The sequence below is a fragment of the Leuciscus leuciscus genome, assembly GCF_965113295.1.
Source record: "Leuciscus leuciscus genome assembly, chromosome: 10".
NCBI lineage: Eukaryota > Metazoa > Chordata > Actinopteri > Cypriniformes > Leuciscidae > Leuciscus > Leuciscus leuciscus.
Window position 1 is genome coordinate 40,631,368 of NC_138734.1, and position 15,107 is coordinate 40,646,474.

The 15,107-nt window shown below is 37.7% G+C and overlaps 1 protein-coding gene across 3 annotated transcripts in view; it reads right to left on the bottom strand.

The window, feature by feature from the left end:
- The window catches only part of sipa1l3 (signal-induced proliferation-associated 1 like 3), a 93,619-nt gene extending 79,582 nt beyond the window's left edge, over window positions 1-14,037 (bottom strand). For all 3 annotated transcript variants that reach the window (XM_082182439.1, XM_082182438.1, XM_082182440.1), the window contains exon 1: window positions 13,832-14,037. The gene's annotated coding sequence lies outside the window, so the exon portion shown is untranslated. The remainder of the gene's footprint in view (window positions 1-13,831) is intronic.
- Between the last annotated feature and the right edge of the window lie 1,070 nt (window positions 14,038-15,107).

Below are 15,107 nucleotides of genomic sequence, written 5' to 3' on the forward strand. Positions count from 1 at the left end.
TTCTGTAAGGATACAACAGATGGTGCGAATGGATTGAGGAGGAATAAAGGCATAAAAAGGGAGCGCGGAAAGACGTGTCTAAATACTCCCCATTGGGCTAGGAACATTCCTGCAGGATTGAAACGTGGGAACGGGTTGAAAGGCGCACCCCTGCATGAGCGTGACCGTGTGTATGTTTATACTGCTGATCTGTGCAGGAATTCATTCGGCTCCACGCATAGTTCAGCCCACTTTACATTCCCGTCATCGTTCAAAGCGTGCGGACAGGGGAGGAGGAGTGACGAAGGCTCATCCTCGTCGACTGCTGGGAGAATGAAACACGGCCGATGTCTGTGGTCAAAGCCTCGCTCTCTCACGCAGGATAATTTACAACCCCGACCTCGTTCATGAGAAAGAAGGCTGTTCTGTTTTAGAAAACCCCTATCAATCTCTCACACGGTCCTCTGAATGGCTACGAGACAATCTAGCCTCTCGGGGAATTTCTTTATGTTAGTGTGACCAAAATGTGTAACGATGTCAGACTGATAAAATCAACACAGGAAGAGAAAGAGATGCACTGAAAGCAGACTAGCTGAGGTAATGGTCGTCTGAAAGGTATGGCATGAACGCAGAATCAGGACGCACTAAAACCAAACTGAGGTGCACCTAACCCTTTCATCCACATGCTTTTGGATCTTTACTCCCTTTTCTCTTTCTTTCACTCTCTGTGGGTCCAGCCATCCCTCATCCCTAATCAGGCAATCTCTCCCTCTCCCACGATGATAAGAGCTCCACTGTTCTTCAGAGAAAACAGGCCATTTCCCTCCTCTCTCTCTCGCTCTCTCTCTCTCCAGCGGTGTGTAGTGTAACTCTCCTGAGATCCAGGAACACAACAGTCAACACCCTACTGTCATTACTCTTCATTTTCAGTGTGTGTGTGTGTGTGTGTGTGTGTGTGTGTGTGTGTGTGTGTGTGTGTGTGTGTGTGTGTGTGTGTGTGTGTGTGTGTGTGTGTGTGTGTGTGTGTGTCAGATACCAAAGATGAGTAGCTTTAAACTCCACAGACACTGCACTGTACAGCATGAGACACAAACTCATGCTGGGATAAACAAATAAGAGTGTAAAACACACACACACACACACACACACAAAGCCACCGGCATTTAAAATCTGCTCACAATGACCTAAATATTTGGAGATGCATAAGAGTCACATAATTTTGCAGTACAATATAGCATCAAGACTTTTTTTCTAAAGGCCGGGACACACTAAGCTGATGGTTGGACGTTGGTAGGCTTCGTTTTTTGGCTCTAGTGAGACGCTGTCTGTTTCTTTTGGGCAGATTCAGCGTGTTGAATCAGCATCGGTGAGAGAGGACTCTGATTGGCTGTTCAACTTAGCAAATGAGTCGGTGCACGAGAATAAATGCGAAAGCGATGAAAGCGAGCAAAGAAGTCAAGACGGTACTGACAGAAGGGTGATATAACTTACATCATCTTACCTGAGCATTCGAATGCACGAATATTTTCATAATAACATGATCTGACTGGATCAGCGTGATTGATATTTAAAATGCTAAGCAAGCATTGCTTTGTTTACGGTTTGTATATCTGTAGTCCTAGTTTCGGTTTCCCTTTTTGAATGACGAAAATAGACTATTGATACTTCTGATATAGACAGATATTTCCTTCCACACAGGCACAGAACGCACATGCTAGTTGACAGTAGGGTTGCCAACGAATTAGCCGGGACGTCCCGTATTTTGGGTCTAATATTATATTGAACTATGGTTTGTGTGTAGGCCTAATGTGACTTTTTTGTGTGACCTTAAAATTCGTTTTAGAATTAAATTGTACATAAACAGGTTAAGCAAAACAAATGTGTTTATAACTGAGAAATTGTTAAACACATACGAACCTGAAATGACATATAGGCTACTGTGTGATACAGTACAAATTTATTTTCCTATAAAGAACCACGATTGTCCCGCATTTTTCTTTTCTGAAGTTGGCAACCCTAGTTGACAGTCGCCTTTAGTCCTTTTGGTGTGATCAAGTGCAGCTTTTTGGCCGAGACGCAGGCGACAACACAGTCAAGCTGCTCTTGTACTTGTACTGATTTTGTAAAAACAAATATTGCACAAAACATCTGTCCAATAATGCTCTTCTAACAGGTTGGCGAATGTGTACAGACTGTGGGAACAGTTGGTTCAATGTAAACAATGCTTTACAAATAATCACCTTCCTGGTATCCTCATGTGGATAATCGAAAGCAAAAGTAACTAACCGAGTGCAGAACTTGAATTGCAGGCAATCAAATTGTGTGTAAATCTGCAGGCATTCCTTGTGGGTCTTCTTATAGATGATCTGTGACACAGTCTGCACTTTGCACGCAATTGACTTTTGCAACTCTCTGCCCTTTTACCAAATCTGATTTTGTAATGGATAAAGGCATGCGATGAAAACTAACTAAATGGCATTCTGGGATTGACTCCATGCTGAACTCAATTAAGATTAAAACAATGACTCTACAGTTGTTGGACTCCGGCTGTGGGGAGTCACAATAGCACTGGCACATGTGAACGCACACTCTCGACTTCCTCTCGAGAAATTCCAGTCTGTAACAGAGGCAAGAAAACCAGGCCCTTGGTGCTTTTGGCACAAGCGTCAGTATTAACCCCAAGCCTGGCACTCCTGTATTTTGGAGACAATCTGCAGCTTTGTCTGAGCCACAACCAGAGTTCTGACAGAAGGAGGGCAGCTCTGCACTGCAGAAACGCCTCGCTCATGAGCAGTCATTTATAAGGGTTGCACGAGGCAAGGCACCGTTCAGTACGCCAACATCACATCTTTGAAGTGGTCCTGGAACCAGCTTTGTTCTTAGCTCGGTATGAGTTATCCTTGTCAAATTTGAGAAATGCTCACCCACAGGCCATAATTCAGTTTATATGGTCACTGTGGGCAGAAATGCTTTGGATTTAAGGTACTTATAAAAAGGTAAATCTCTCCACCATGGGTTACAACACAAGTATGTTTACATGCAGTTATAACTGAACTACAGCAGGTTTTGCATGGTTGAGCTACAGTTATCTGTCTAACTATACATGAGCCAAAGTGTAATTGAAGATTTGAAGGATTAAACACACCAAGCGCACAACGTCATCATATTATCATATTACGACAATCATATTATCTATGTCTGTGAGTCTGACTTTGAACTGTTATGATTTCAGTCAGACTAAAGAGTTTGCATGACATGTTATATAGAGGAAATATTTTTTTCCTTATTTTTGCATTCATATCAGTAAGATTTTGTTTAATTATTAATACTTTTATTCTTCAAAGAAGCATTAAATTGATCGAAAATGACAGTAAAGACGATTATAATGTTACAAAATGCATCTATTTCAAATAAATGCTGTTGTTTTTAACTTTCTAATCATCAAAGACATTAAGCAACTGTTGTCAGCATTGATAGTAAGGAGAAATGTTATCAAAACCAGCATATTAGAATGATTTCTGAAGGATCATGTGACACTGAATACTTGAGTGATGATGCTGAATATTCAGCTTTGCATCACAGGAATAAATTACATTTTTGTTAAAATTTTTTGTTTAAATCATAATAATATTTTAATATTACTGTCATTCTTATCAAATGCAGTCTTGGTGTGCATAAGACGATAGATGGTAGTGAATATATTAAAGTTATACATGAAATAACATAAGGCGAAAAACAAATGTAATATTGAATATATACAGTACAGGCCAAAAGTTTGGACACATTACTATATTTAATGTTTTTGAAAGAAGTTTCTTCTGCTCATCAAGCCTGCATTTATTTGATCAAAAATACAGAAAAAAAAAAAATGTAATATTGTGATATATTATTACAATTTAAAATAATTGGTTTTCAATTTATTATGCTTTAAATTATCCTTTATTTCTGTGATGCAAAGCTGAATTTTCAGGATCATTACTCCAGTCTATCACATGATCCTTTAGAAATCATTCTAATATGATGATTCATTATCAAAGTTGGAAACAGTTCTGCTGCTTAATATTTTTTCTAGGGCTGGGAAAAAATTTATCGCGATTAATCGCATCCAAAATAAAAGTTTGTGTTTGCATAATATATGTGTGTGTACTGTGTATAATTATTTTGTATATATAAATACACACATATGCATGTATATATTTAAGATTTTTATTTATTTATATGTAAATTATTTATATTTATATATAATACAAATTATGTATAAATGTATATACAGTATATACATGCAAATATTTCTAAAATAAATACATGCATATGTGTGTATTTATATATACAAAATAATTATACACAGTACACACACATATATTATGCAAACACAAACTTTTATTTTGGATGCGATTAATCGCGATTAATTTTTTCCCAGCCCTAATTTTTTCAGAACCTGTGATACTTTTTTAGGATACTTTGATAAAACATAAAATAAAATAAAAGCAGCAAATTTTTTACAAATATTAATCTTTTTTCTTTCTTTTTTTAAAAAATAAATCAATACTTTTATTCAGCAAGGATATGTTAAATTGATAAAAAAGTGATAGTAAAGAAGATTTATATTATTAGAAAATATTTTTTTATTTTGAATAAATGCAGTTCTTTTTAACCTTTTATTCATCAAATATACTGTTTCCAACACTCATAATCAGAATATTAGAATGATTTCTAAAGGATCATGTGATAGACTAGATGTCACATGCGACACTGAAGACTGGAGTAATGATCCTGAAAATTCAGCTTTGCATCACAGAAATAAATGATCATTTAAAGTATAATAAATTGAAAACCAATTATTTTTAAATTGTAATAATATATCACAATATTACATTTTTTTTTTCTGTATTTTTGATCAAATAAATGCAGGCTTGATGAGCAGAAGAAACTTCTTTCAAAAACATTAAAAATAGTAATGTGTCCAAACTTTTGGCCTGTACTGTATATAGCCAGTGGAAAAGTTGGCAAAAGAAAAAAATCCTTCAACACTGAACCTTGACACAGTCGTCATCTGTTCTTTGGATGCAAGCCCAAACACTAAATCAGAGGGTAATGATACAGGACGGCGGACTAATCAAGAGATCATTAGAATTTCTTACCACGATTTAACCGATTAGAGAGCAGTAACCCAATAAAACATCACTGATACAGCTATAATACCATAAAATACCACTTTAAAGTGGTCAAAAAAATGGAAGGTATTGCAGACCGAAGATGGAGTAAATGCAGGAATGTGTGTAGGCTACTTAAACGAGTGTAGGCATATGCGTGTGGGCGTGTGCAGACTACACAGAGCGGAAAAAGTGCGGCCCTCAAGCTCTGACCACATCAGGGCTCTCAAAGGAGGCAAGTGAGAGCTTTCTGAGAAAGAAATATTCAGAACACAAGCCTTTAAAGAAGCTCAAAATCATCTCACTATTTTGAAACTAAACCATGGACACTTGTAGGGTACAGTACGCACCACAAACCATACGCCAAAAAAATGCCTTTCAGTGGTTCAGGGTTTTTCCTGGGTCAAAAATGGTCTGCGGACGAACACAAACACACACACAGTACAAAGTTCCCTACCCATGTGAAGCACAGTACTGTCACAATAAATTGCCAAAGAAACAGTTTGTAATGTTCACTTTTCCTATTTAACAAATAAATAATCACTGTCAGGCCAGAGCATGAAACAAAGTGCCTATAACCATATTTTTAGATTCAAAAATATGTAAATTTAAATGTAAAAGGACACTAACACATTACATTGAAAAAGTGGCATGTCTCTTATTTTTGCATTTACACACCAGGACTTAATGCACAGATCATTTGACATACAGTATCAGATTGTTCAGTTGCTATGGTTATCACTGTCAGATTCAACTTCCCATTTAAATACGGCTGTCAATCCAGAAACTTTGCCATGTGTAGTTCGCAGCATGAAACAAACACATTTAATTGGCCATTGTATTCACACGCTCAACAGACATGTCTGTGATTGGCTACAAAGCTCAACGCTGCAAAAACACATTGTAAATAGAAACCTTTGAGGCTTTTCACTGAGCGCTTACACACACACTCACAGGAGCGTTTTAAAGAAGCCGGCTATCAGCAGGTACCAGTTCTCCAGAACGGCAGATATCGTCACATTATTATTATTATTATTAATATCTAATAAATGTTTGGTGGGAAAACTAAGGATTCATTTTGGCGGCCGACAAAATATTTTCAACGCAGGAAAAACCCTGTGGTTTCAAGTGGCATTTACAAATAAATTTGGGGTAGGATCAATTTTCACTCAGAAATTGCGAGTAAAGATCACAAATAATTCTGGCAAGCAAAGTTAAAAAAACTGAAATCGTATTTTCTTGTAAAATGTACTCGAATAATCTTCGGAAAAAATTACATGTTCTACTAAATTCTTAAAGTGGACCGAATTCTTGGCATATATGAGTGAGTCAGAGGACATGGGAGCGAATGCGTTTCCTCTGACGAGCGCTTAGGCAACATGAGGTATTTTAACGCACTGTGTGTGTTTGATGTGACCCATCTCCTCAAAGTGGGGGTGATTCATGGGCCTGTCATCTCCCTGCACTCATTTCCTGTCTGAGTTACCCTCCTCTCCAACAGTGCAACATAAAGAACCAGCGTGACGCACGACACTACCACACTTCCCTCAATAAGAGACAGATGGAGGAAGATGCAGCAAAACTACCCACTTCATTAAAGTCTATCAAGTCCATATCACAGTTCGCTTGTGGGTGACGTAACTAGAGTACAGAAAGTGTATCTGGTTTAAGACTAGAAACAGCCATTAGCGTTGGAACGGTACCGGAGACATTCGAGACAGTCGGCTTCCATTCATCAACACTTCCTCCCGCGTATCCGCTGACACGCTCTCGAGGATCACTCCGACAGTTTCCTCTCCATGTCTCTCTTCCTCCCCGTCTCTCCAGAGAGAGCAGAATAAATTGCTCGGCCAGATCAATAGGAAATTCCTTAAGAACAGAAAGTTGTGAACAAGGAGATCTCCTGGGACAATGAATGGCCTACTTATACAACTGTGTGGGTCTGAAAACATCTGGTGTCATTAATTTAATGGAGATCCTCTATAAAACAAAGACTTTTCCCTTTTGAGACACTTTTTGGTAAAAGTCAATTTCCCTCTCATATCTTCCAAGTACTCCCACATCAACTAATGTTCCAGGCTAGATGTTTAAGAAATCAGAAGACATTTAAAAGCTTTTCTTTAATGGTTACAGCACATTAAAATGATTTATATTATTGCAGGGGTTCTCTGTGACTGTGTGCAGATAATATATGTTTTTTAAGTAAAACTTTTTCTTTTCTACTGTATTTGGAAATGCACCGATATTGAAATTATGGCTGATAACTGATAAGACAACAATTATTTTAAACTATGCTAGTTTTTTTGGAAAAAAATTAAATGCTAAACTTACAGGCACACAGTAGCCTAACTCATGGAAAAATATGCTCTTAAAGGGAAACCATAATCTATCACAATCCCTAAATGATGATAGATAAATAAATATCCAATATTGGATGACGAATATTTGATCACGGCAAATATTAAAGTAATAAAATAAAAATTACATTACAAGTTTTTTTAGTACTTTTGAGCAAAGATGTGTTAAATTGATCAAAAGTGACAGTAAAGATATTTATAATGTCACAAAAGATTTCTTTCAAATAAATGCTGTTCTTTTGAACGTTTTATTCATCAAAGAATCCTGAAACAAATGCATCAGTCTCCACAAAAATATTAACAGCACTGTTTTACTTGTGTATTATTATACACTGATAATAATAAGAAATGTTTCTTGAGCAGCAAATCAGAATATCACAATGATCTCTGAAGGATCATGTGACACTGATGCTGAAAATTTCACAGGAATAAATTAAATTTTTTAATATTTTCAAATAGAAAACAATTGAAACTGTAATAATATTTTACAATATAACTGTTTTAATGCATTTTTGATTAAATAATGCAGCCTTGGTGAGCATATTCCAAGAATATGGAGACTTATTCCAACCCCTAACTGTTGAATAGTAGTGTACATTTATAATGTAGGTCATCATATTCATTATCAGCCACAGTTTTTCTATCAGTACACCACTAATTGTTATAAAGATAGTATAGCAATGGAAAATATCATGCTTTTAATGCAAAAGCCCTGACAAAATTCCAAAAATCTCAATATTTATCCTAAATTTCACATATGCATGACAGTTTTAGGTTTCAGGTATCTGTTATTCTGTTATGCATGCGAGTGAGAAGCCATATCAAAGACAAGTTTTGTTCTGCGCTCAAACTCCCTCTCTCGTCAATCAGGTCTCTCTGGTTCTGGAGCTGAGCAGGTGGAGAGTCAGGAGTGAAACAGGTGTATAACAGCATGGAAGCCTGCTGACTTCGGCTGACACTTTGTGGAAGTCATTCTTTTCCATTGACATGTTCTCAAGAAAAGACAATAAGTCATGACAGCAAGTTGACAAAATCACTTGTTGCCTTTCGGTTGAGTAGCTGTGCAATCATACAAATAAAACCTATTCTTCCCTGTACCATATCACATTACAATGCTGTCAGTTTTCGTGTTCAATAAGTAGGCAAAACAAGCGGAAAGACCAGTTTTCTCCTAACGATGCAAATAGCTCTCTAGTTAATGTGCGATTACTAATGCAATATTCAACTACCTTGCATTCTATTACAGTAATTATACACTTAAAAGTAACTCTATTAACTGTTACTTGGCTAATTGGACTGGTCAAATAAGGATACAATCAGACCTAATGGCAGACCTAATAAGCATTTTCTGAGTGTCATGATTGTACCTTTTTTCTGTCGTTTCCTATATCTCTAAGAGAAACCGTTGGGGTGAGTCTGCAGTGGCAAAAAGTCCGATTCGACATCTGTGTTTATCCTCCAGCAAAAAACCAAACATGCTATATTTACTCTGGCCAAACAGGCAGAAGGAGAGAGCAGAGAGCAGAGTGAATGAGCGAGAGAGAGAGAGAGAGAGAGAGAGAGAGAGAGAGAGAGAGAGAGAGAGAGAGAGAGAGAGAGAGAGAGAGAGAGAGAGAGAGAGAGAGAGAGAGAGAGAGAGAGAGAGAGAGAGAGAGTGAGAGAAAATAAGAAACTTCAGCAGCTTTAGGGATATTTCTGGCCTAGTTAATGGACGTCATAAAAACAGGTAGTGATGTCACGCTAATAACCTACCTGAGAATATAACCCATAAATACCCATAATAATACTAAAGTCTGTGATGGCATTAATATGCAGTCATTACATTGTCATTTAGGCTGTATGACTACACTGTTGTCCATTAAGGTGTGTACTAATGTGATCACTTTGATGATAAAGATATTTTAAACTTACTCGAGTCCTTAAAGGGTGAGTAATTTATGACAGAATTTTCATTTTTGGGTGAACTGAACTATCCTAAGGATACTTCGATTTTTAAGCGTGAAGGCGCAGTCACTGCAGAAATATGCATTCTTTCAATTCAGCCAAGAGGTCACACTGTGACGCATCAATATTCTACTGGTCACACGACACACATACAAATTCGCAGGTCAGAGTTCACCAAACTTTTCGCATGAGCTTGCGTTTCTGGTCTGATGTATACGTTTGAATGGAAATCATTGGAACGAAAAGTCTAGTGTGCCCGACCCTTGACGCAAATTTCGTCACCAGAATAGTACGCACACCGGACGATTTTTGTAACGCTCACATGCACGTTGAATTTGTTTTGCACTAATCAATTGTTACACAAGTGGCAACACTGGCGCGGGCCGTTGTTTCACAGTAGAAAATGAAACCAAAGAGAAGAAACAACAACAAAATACTGGAGACTGCAACAACAACAGATGCACAGATTGACAAGTGCTTGTGTGAGGGGGTTATGAGATACGTCGCAACTTTAGTTTAAAAGAATACAGACATTTTTTTCTGTCATAACTTCTGGAGAAAAATAGCACAGAAATGTTCTAGAGCGCATGTGTCGACCGCTTACGTTCACGCATGCTATCATATGGAGTATACTTTAAAAAGGCTACGTGTTCGAATGTGCGCATACGCTAGCGTACGGGTGAAACAAAAAACAAAGTAGGCTATACTTTGGGCTTTAGAGCTTAAAAAGACATGTTTCTTAGCCCATGGGTTGTTCATTTTTCTCTCCACCTGATAACAATGACACACAAATGTAAGAGAAAACAAATAGACCAATCAGCCATGTTTGCAGAAGACAATGCCGCCACCACCTTAAAAAAACCCTACAAGGACTCAAATGACAATATGCAAATCCTTCAGACAATCCAGGCCTATACTCTCAGCTGGGTTTGTCTATTCAAAACCGTCGACATATCAATAACCAGCAGACTGCAAAAGTCAGTGCATGCAAGTTTAAGAAGCTTTTCTGGTTAGTTGATGGAAAAAGAACTTATGAATACCCAAGAACTCCAGCTATTCCTCCGCACACAGATATATTGCTACTTTACAGGGCAAGTTACTGAAAACTGGAGTTCAGCCTAACACCTGGATGCATTTATTTAAGATTTACAACGGCATTCAGCTCCTCACAAAAATACATTTTGTCTTAAGTTATTACCTGAAAGAAGAATCTGCTCCAAGCTTGAGTCTATTTTTGTGTGAACGGCAGCAGTGACTGATGTCCACGTCTGTCCATAAAGAAGCCCCTCACTGTTCTTTGCTTCACATACCATGAGAACTGAATTTGGCCAATATGACTGTTATCAGATACATTCATGTGATTGAATTAGCCTCAAAGAGGAAGGACTAAAATAAAACCTCAAAATTCCAGGCACGACAGTCTGGTTCTCTAATTTCATACGGTTTAATGTGGTGGTATGGCGTGTGCACTGGTGAAGCCATCTGACTCCCCCTGAAACATATGCTGATTTTTTGTTATACTGCTACACATCAGTGCACGACCTGCAGTGGAGTCAATAATATTCATAAAGCACTTTAAATTCTGCCCTGAACATATCGAGACAAATTTGTATGACTTAATCCCTACTTAAAGCAGAATGCACGTAGCCAGATCTTGAGACTGACAGCAGAAGGTCTGGACTCCAACACAGCTTTCATTGGCCAAGGAAGGACCAAACAAGAAGGACTTCAGACCGAAAGCAACCAATCACAGCATCATGTTTAGGGGTGGGAAAATGTAAAGACGACGTCCCCATAAAAAAGCCAAATGGTGTGCACTTAATTTAGGAACGTTGTACAAGTTTACTGCAGCAATGGTGATGTGAACTTCACATTCTTTTAAAAATCTAGCGTTTAGTTCATCCAGATAAGCGCTCATTGTCACAGGCTTTCTTTTTTTCCATAAGGGGGTTTGCCATCATGACAGCTTTGTTTCCAAGTGGACCGCTAAAGAACGTGACATATACATTTTCTGGAAATCCTGGAGATTTCAACCAATCAGATGACGACTTCAAATCTCCCAAAGTTTTTTCCATTTCGTGTGCCATATGCATCGGACGTTCAGCCAATGGCCTGTGGGCGTGACATCTGAGGCTGAGACTAGAGACTGACTGACTTTTTATGCATACAATTGACCCTATAAAGCAGGGATAGGCAACGTCGGCTCTGGAGTGCCGCTGTCCTAAAGAGTTTAGCACCAACCCTGATAATAAAAACCCTGCCTGTAGCCTGTCACCTGTGCCTTAGTAATCCTGAAGACATTGATTAGCTTGTTCAGGTGTGTTTGATTAAGGTTGGAGCTAAACTCTGCAGGACAGCGGCACTCCAGGACCAACTTTGCCCATCCCTATACTATAAAGCCTACTTGTTTCATATTTGAAACATACATTTCTATAATTATCAAAACTTTGCAGAAAATCCCATTGTACTCAATCTACTACAACCAGGGTTCCCACACTTTGGTAAACTTCAAATTCAAGGACCTTTCAAGGACTTTCCAGGTCCAAATTACCCTCAAATTCAAGGACTTAATGTGGAGACACATTTGTTGTGTCCAACAACAAACGCTGAGGTTTCATCGTAGTACTTTCGTGCGCGCGTGAACGTCATGGCAACGGAAAACACAAAGTACCTAATGCGGGAAGCACTTAACTTAACGTGGAAATGCACGTAACTAACGTAAATTAAGCAAGCTAGTGCACATAGGCCACGAAGTGTTGGTGAAATAACACAGTAGCGGACCGGAGGGAATAATATGGATTTTTTTTCCAGAAAACTTCTTGCACAAAATAAATTCAAGCACTTTCAAGGACCTGTATCTATGTGTGTTTATTTTCAAAAACTTTCCAGGGCCTTGACATCTTTTTTCCAGATTCACAAACTTTCAAGGACCCGTGGGAACCCTGTACAATGTTTTGCCCTCATACTGATAGATCATACTTTTTTTGCAAGTAAAAGGCCTTTTAGTATAGTTTTAAAAAAATTCCACCTTCAGGTCGTGGTGCACGTGTCTTTTTGCTGTGAAATCGTTACTGATTTTTATAAAGCAAACATAATAACTTTTATACTATTCATTTTATACTTTTGACAACAAGTTTAAAAAAAAAAATCATGTTAAAAAGTATCAAATATGATACAACAGGCTTTTGAGGAACATTTACTCGTAGATCTCTCAATCATCATTGTATTGCATTCCTTAATAAGCCATGGCCTCCACAATGAACACGACAGATAAGCTTTGATCATAAGCCTAAACCTTTAAATATTATCTAGGCTAACTAAGACATATTGTTTGAGGATATTGAGTGATATTCTTGTACTGTTATAAAAATCTCATTGGTTTACAATACAAGATATACAAAATTCATCTACTTTTTTGCCATATAAATAACAACTGCACCAAATTGCATATTTTGATGTTTTTCCTCAGAGTGTGAGCTCCATATTCTCGCTTTATCATACTATATGAACCATAAAAAACATGATGTATCAAATATGATACAAAACATAAATCACAACAGTTTCCAAAACATATATGGTGAAAGTGACTAAAGCTGTGACTCTACAACTTTTGTATTCCACAAAAGTCAGTCAGTCATACAGACTTGTAACAAGAATGAGTGAGTAAATGATGATAGAAAATCAATTAGCTGAACTATTCCTTTAATCCAATAGTGACACATAAAACCACCTGTTGTTATTAGGATTATGAAAATACGTTTCAAATGGTTTTCTGCCATAACCAAAATACATCTACCCAAATAATACCCAAATCTATTACAAGAGCTAAATACCAAACTTAAAACTCACACCAAACCACTTTTTTTTTTATTCATTAACAAACTGCAAAGCAACATTTGTACACTGAGATGTACTGGCCTTTTCAGTTGGGTTCTTCAAGCATGTGCTGAAACTTTACGAGTAAGCAACAATCTGCCCTCACCAACAACCAACATTAATTTTAAGAAGCTTCAAGACACATTAACTTTCTTTAAGAACAAGGGCACCATTGTGTGAAAAGTGTAGTCTCACTATTGTTGCATGGCCTTAGTCCAGGTGAGTGAAAACTACATAGTGCTGACGCATGCGCGCTGACTGATCAGGAAGGACTAAAGCGTTTATATTCGCTAACGTTTTTTCACTTAATGAAAATACAGTACAGTGATCCAAAATCCTGCATAATGACCAGTGCTTGCTTCATAAAAAACCACCACTGCCCACTATATGCTCGTGTACACAATAAAGAAACATGACAAAATCTGAAAGCTGTCCAACGGCTCCCGAGTTTTACTCGCCACTTCGCATTGTTGATTTAAACCTGATCGTTAAAACTAATTATCCCCGGTAAACGTCTCTTACCTTATCCGACCCGGGAACGCGTGAGGGGAAAACTTCCCTAAATTTCCCTAAGGAGACATGTGTAGTCCGTAAAACGTTTCAGAAATCCTGTGGATATTGTCGCTCCAGCGCCGTTCGCCAACGAGGAATTCTTCTTGGCTCCCACATTCGTTATTCCTCTTCCTCCCAGCCAACCGAAACCACGACGCCCGGCTGCTACTCGCGCACACACATTTGACACTGCGCATGCGCGGGGCTGCATTCACAAGTGTCTGTCTGTAGTAACATATGAAAGAGAGCGAATTCCGCAATGTAACGTGAACAGCGTAATCTGTAATATAGCATATAGTTTAATTCACAACAGTACAAACAATAAACACAACATGAATGCACTGTCTAAATACAAATAAAATAACTAAAAACATATCACATTCATTACCACGACACATTCATTCTGGCTTTCTTATTTATTTGTATTTCTTTCTTTTTTTTAAATTCAGATAAAACAAGGACTGTCTGGAAATGAGTGAAATTGGGGTTTAAGCTTAAATATATTATTTCCCTTTAAAAAAAAAATCAATAATGTAAATTTTCCTTTCCATTTCCATATCATGTTCATCTGTCACATGGTTAACATGTTTAGAAGCCACTTGCATTAAAACAGTTAATACTACAGCATAAAGTGACTGAATGGGGAAACCAACATATAAAGGCGACGTAATTTGGATGTGTAAATTACACTTTGATTGTGTTGTACTATAGCCTACAGCGGCACAATGATGATGAATGACTGCATCCTGACGTCAGACTGCACTGCAGTGTCATATCTTTTCGGGGTTTTCGAAAGCATTTTTGCAAAACAGCGCACATGTGATACGTGCAACAGAAGCAGATTTTCGGTTGTAAAGACAATCCTTTTTTGGAGGGCTCCATAGTATGACACACATTTAGAAACCACGTCTATCTACAGTATACGTTAAACTTAGCAAGCAGATGAGGTACAATTTTCGTGTAGTGTATAGCACACCCTTGTGGTCACTCAACACCGTCTTCTGTTAATAATTCCTTCAATATTATCAATGTTCACTCTCTTGCAGAATCTTTTAAAACCAAGATAAAAATGTGGAGAGAAATATTGCTAAACTACTTGTTATTAAGTGCAGCCAGCTTTATAACCAGCTGTTTTTTTGTGTGTGTGTGCTATAGGTTCATTTTATGTTTAATAATAGTTAACCATTCTGGTTATGACAACAAAAAGTGCCGCAATGCTTTGAAAAAAGAGACACTGCATTTGTGG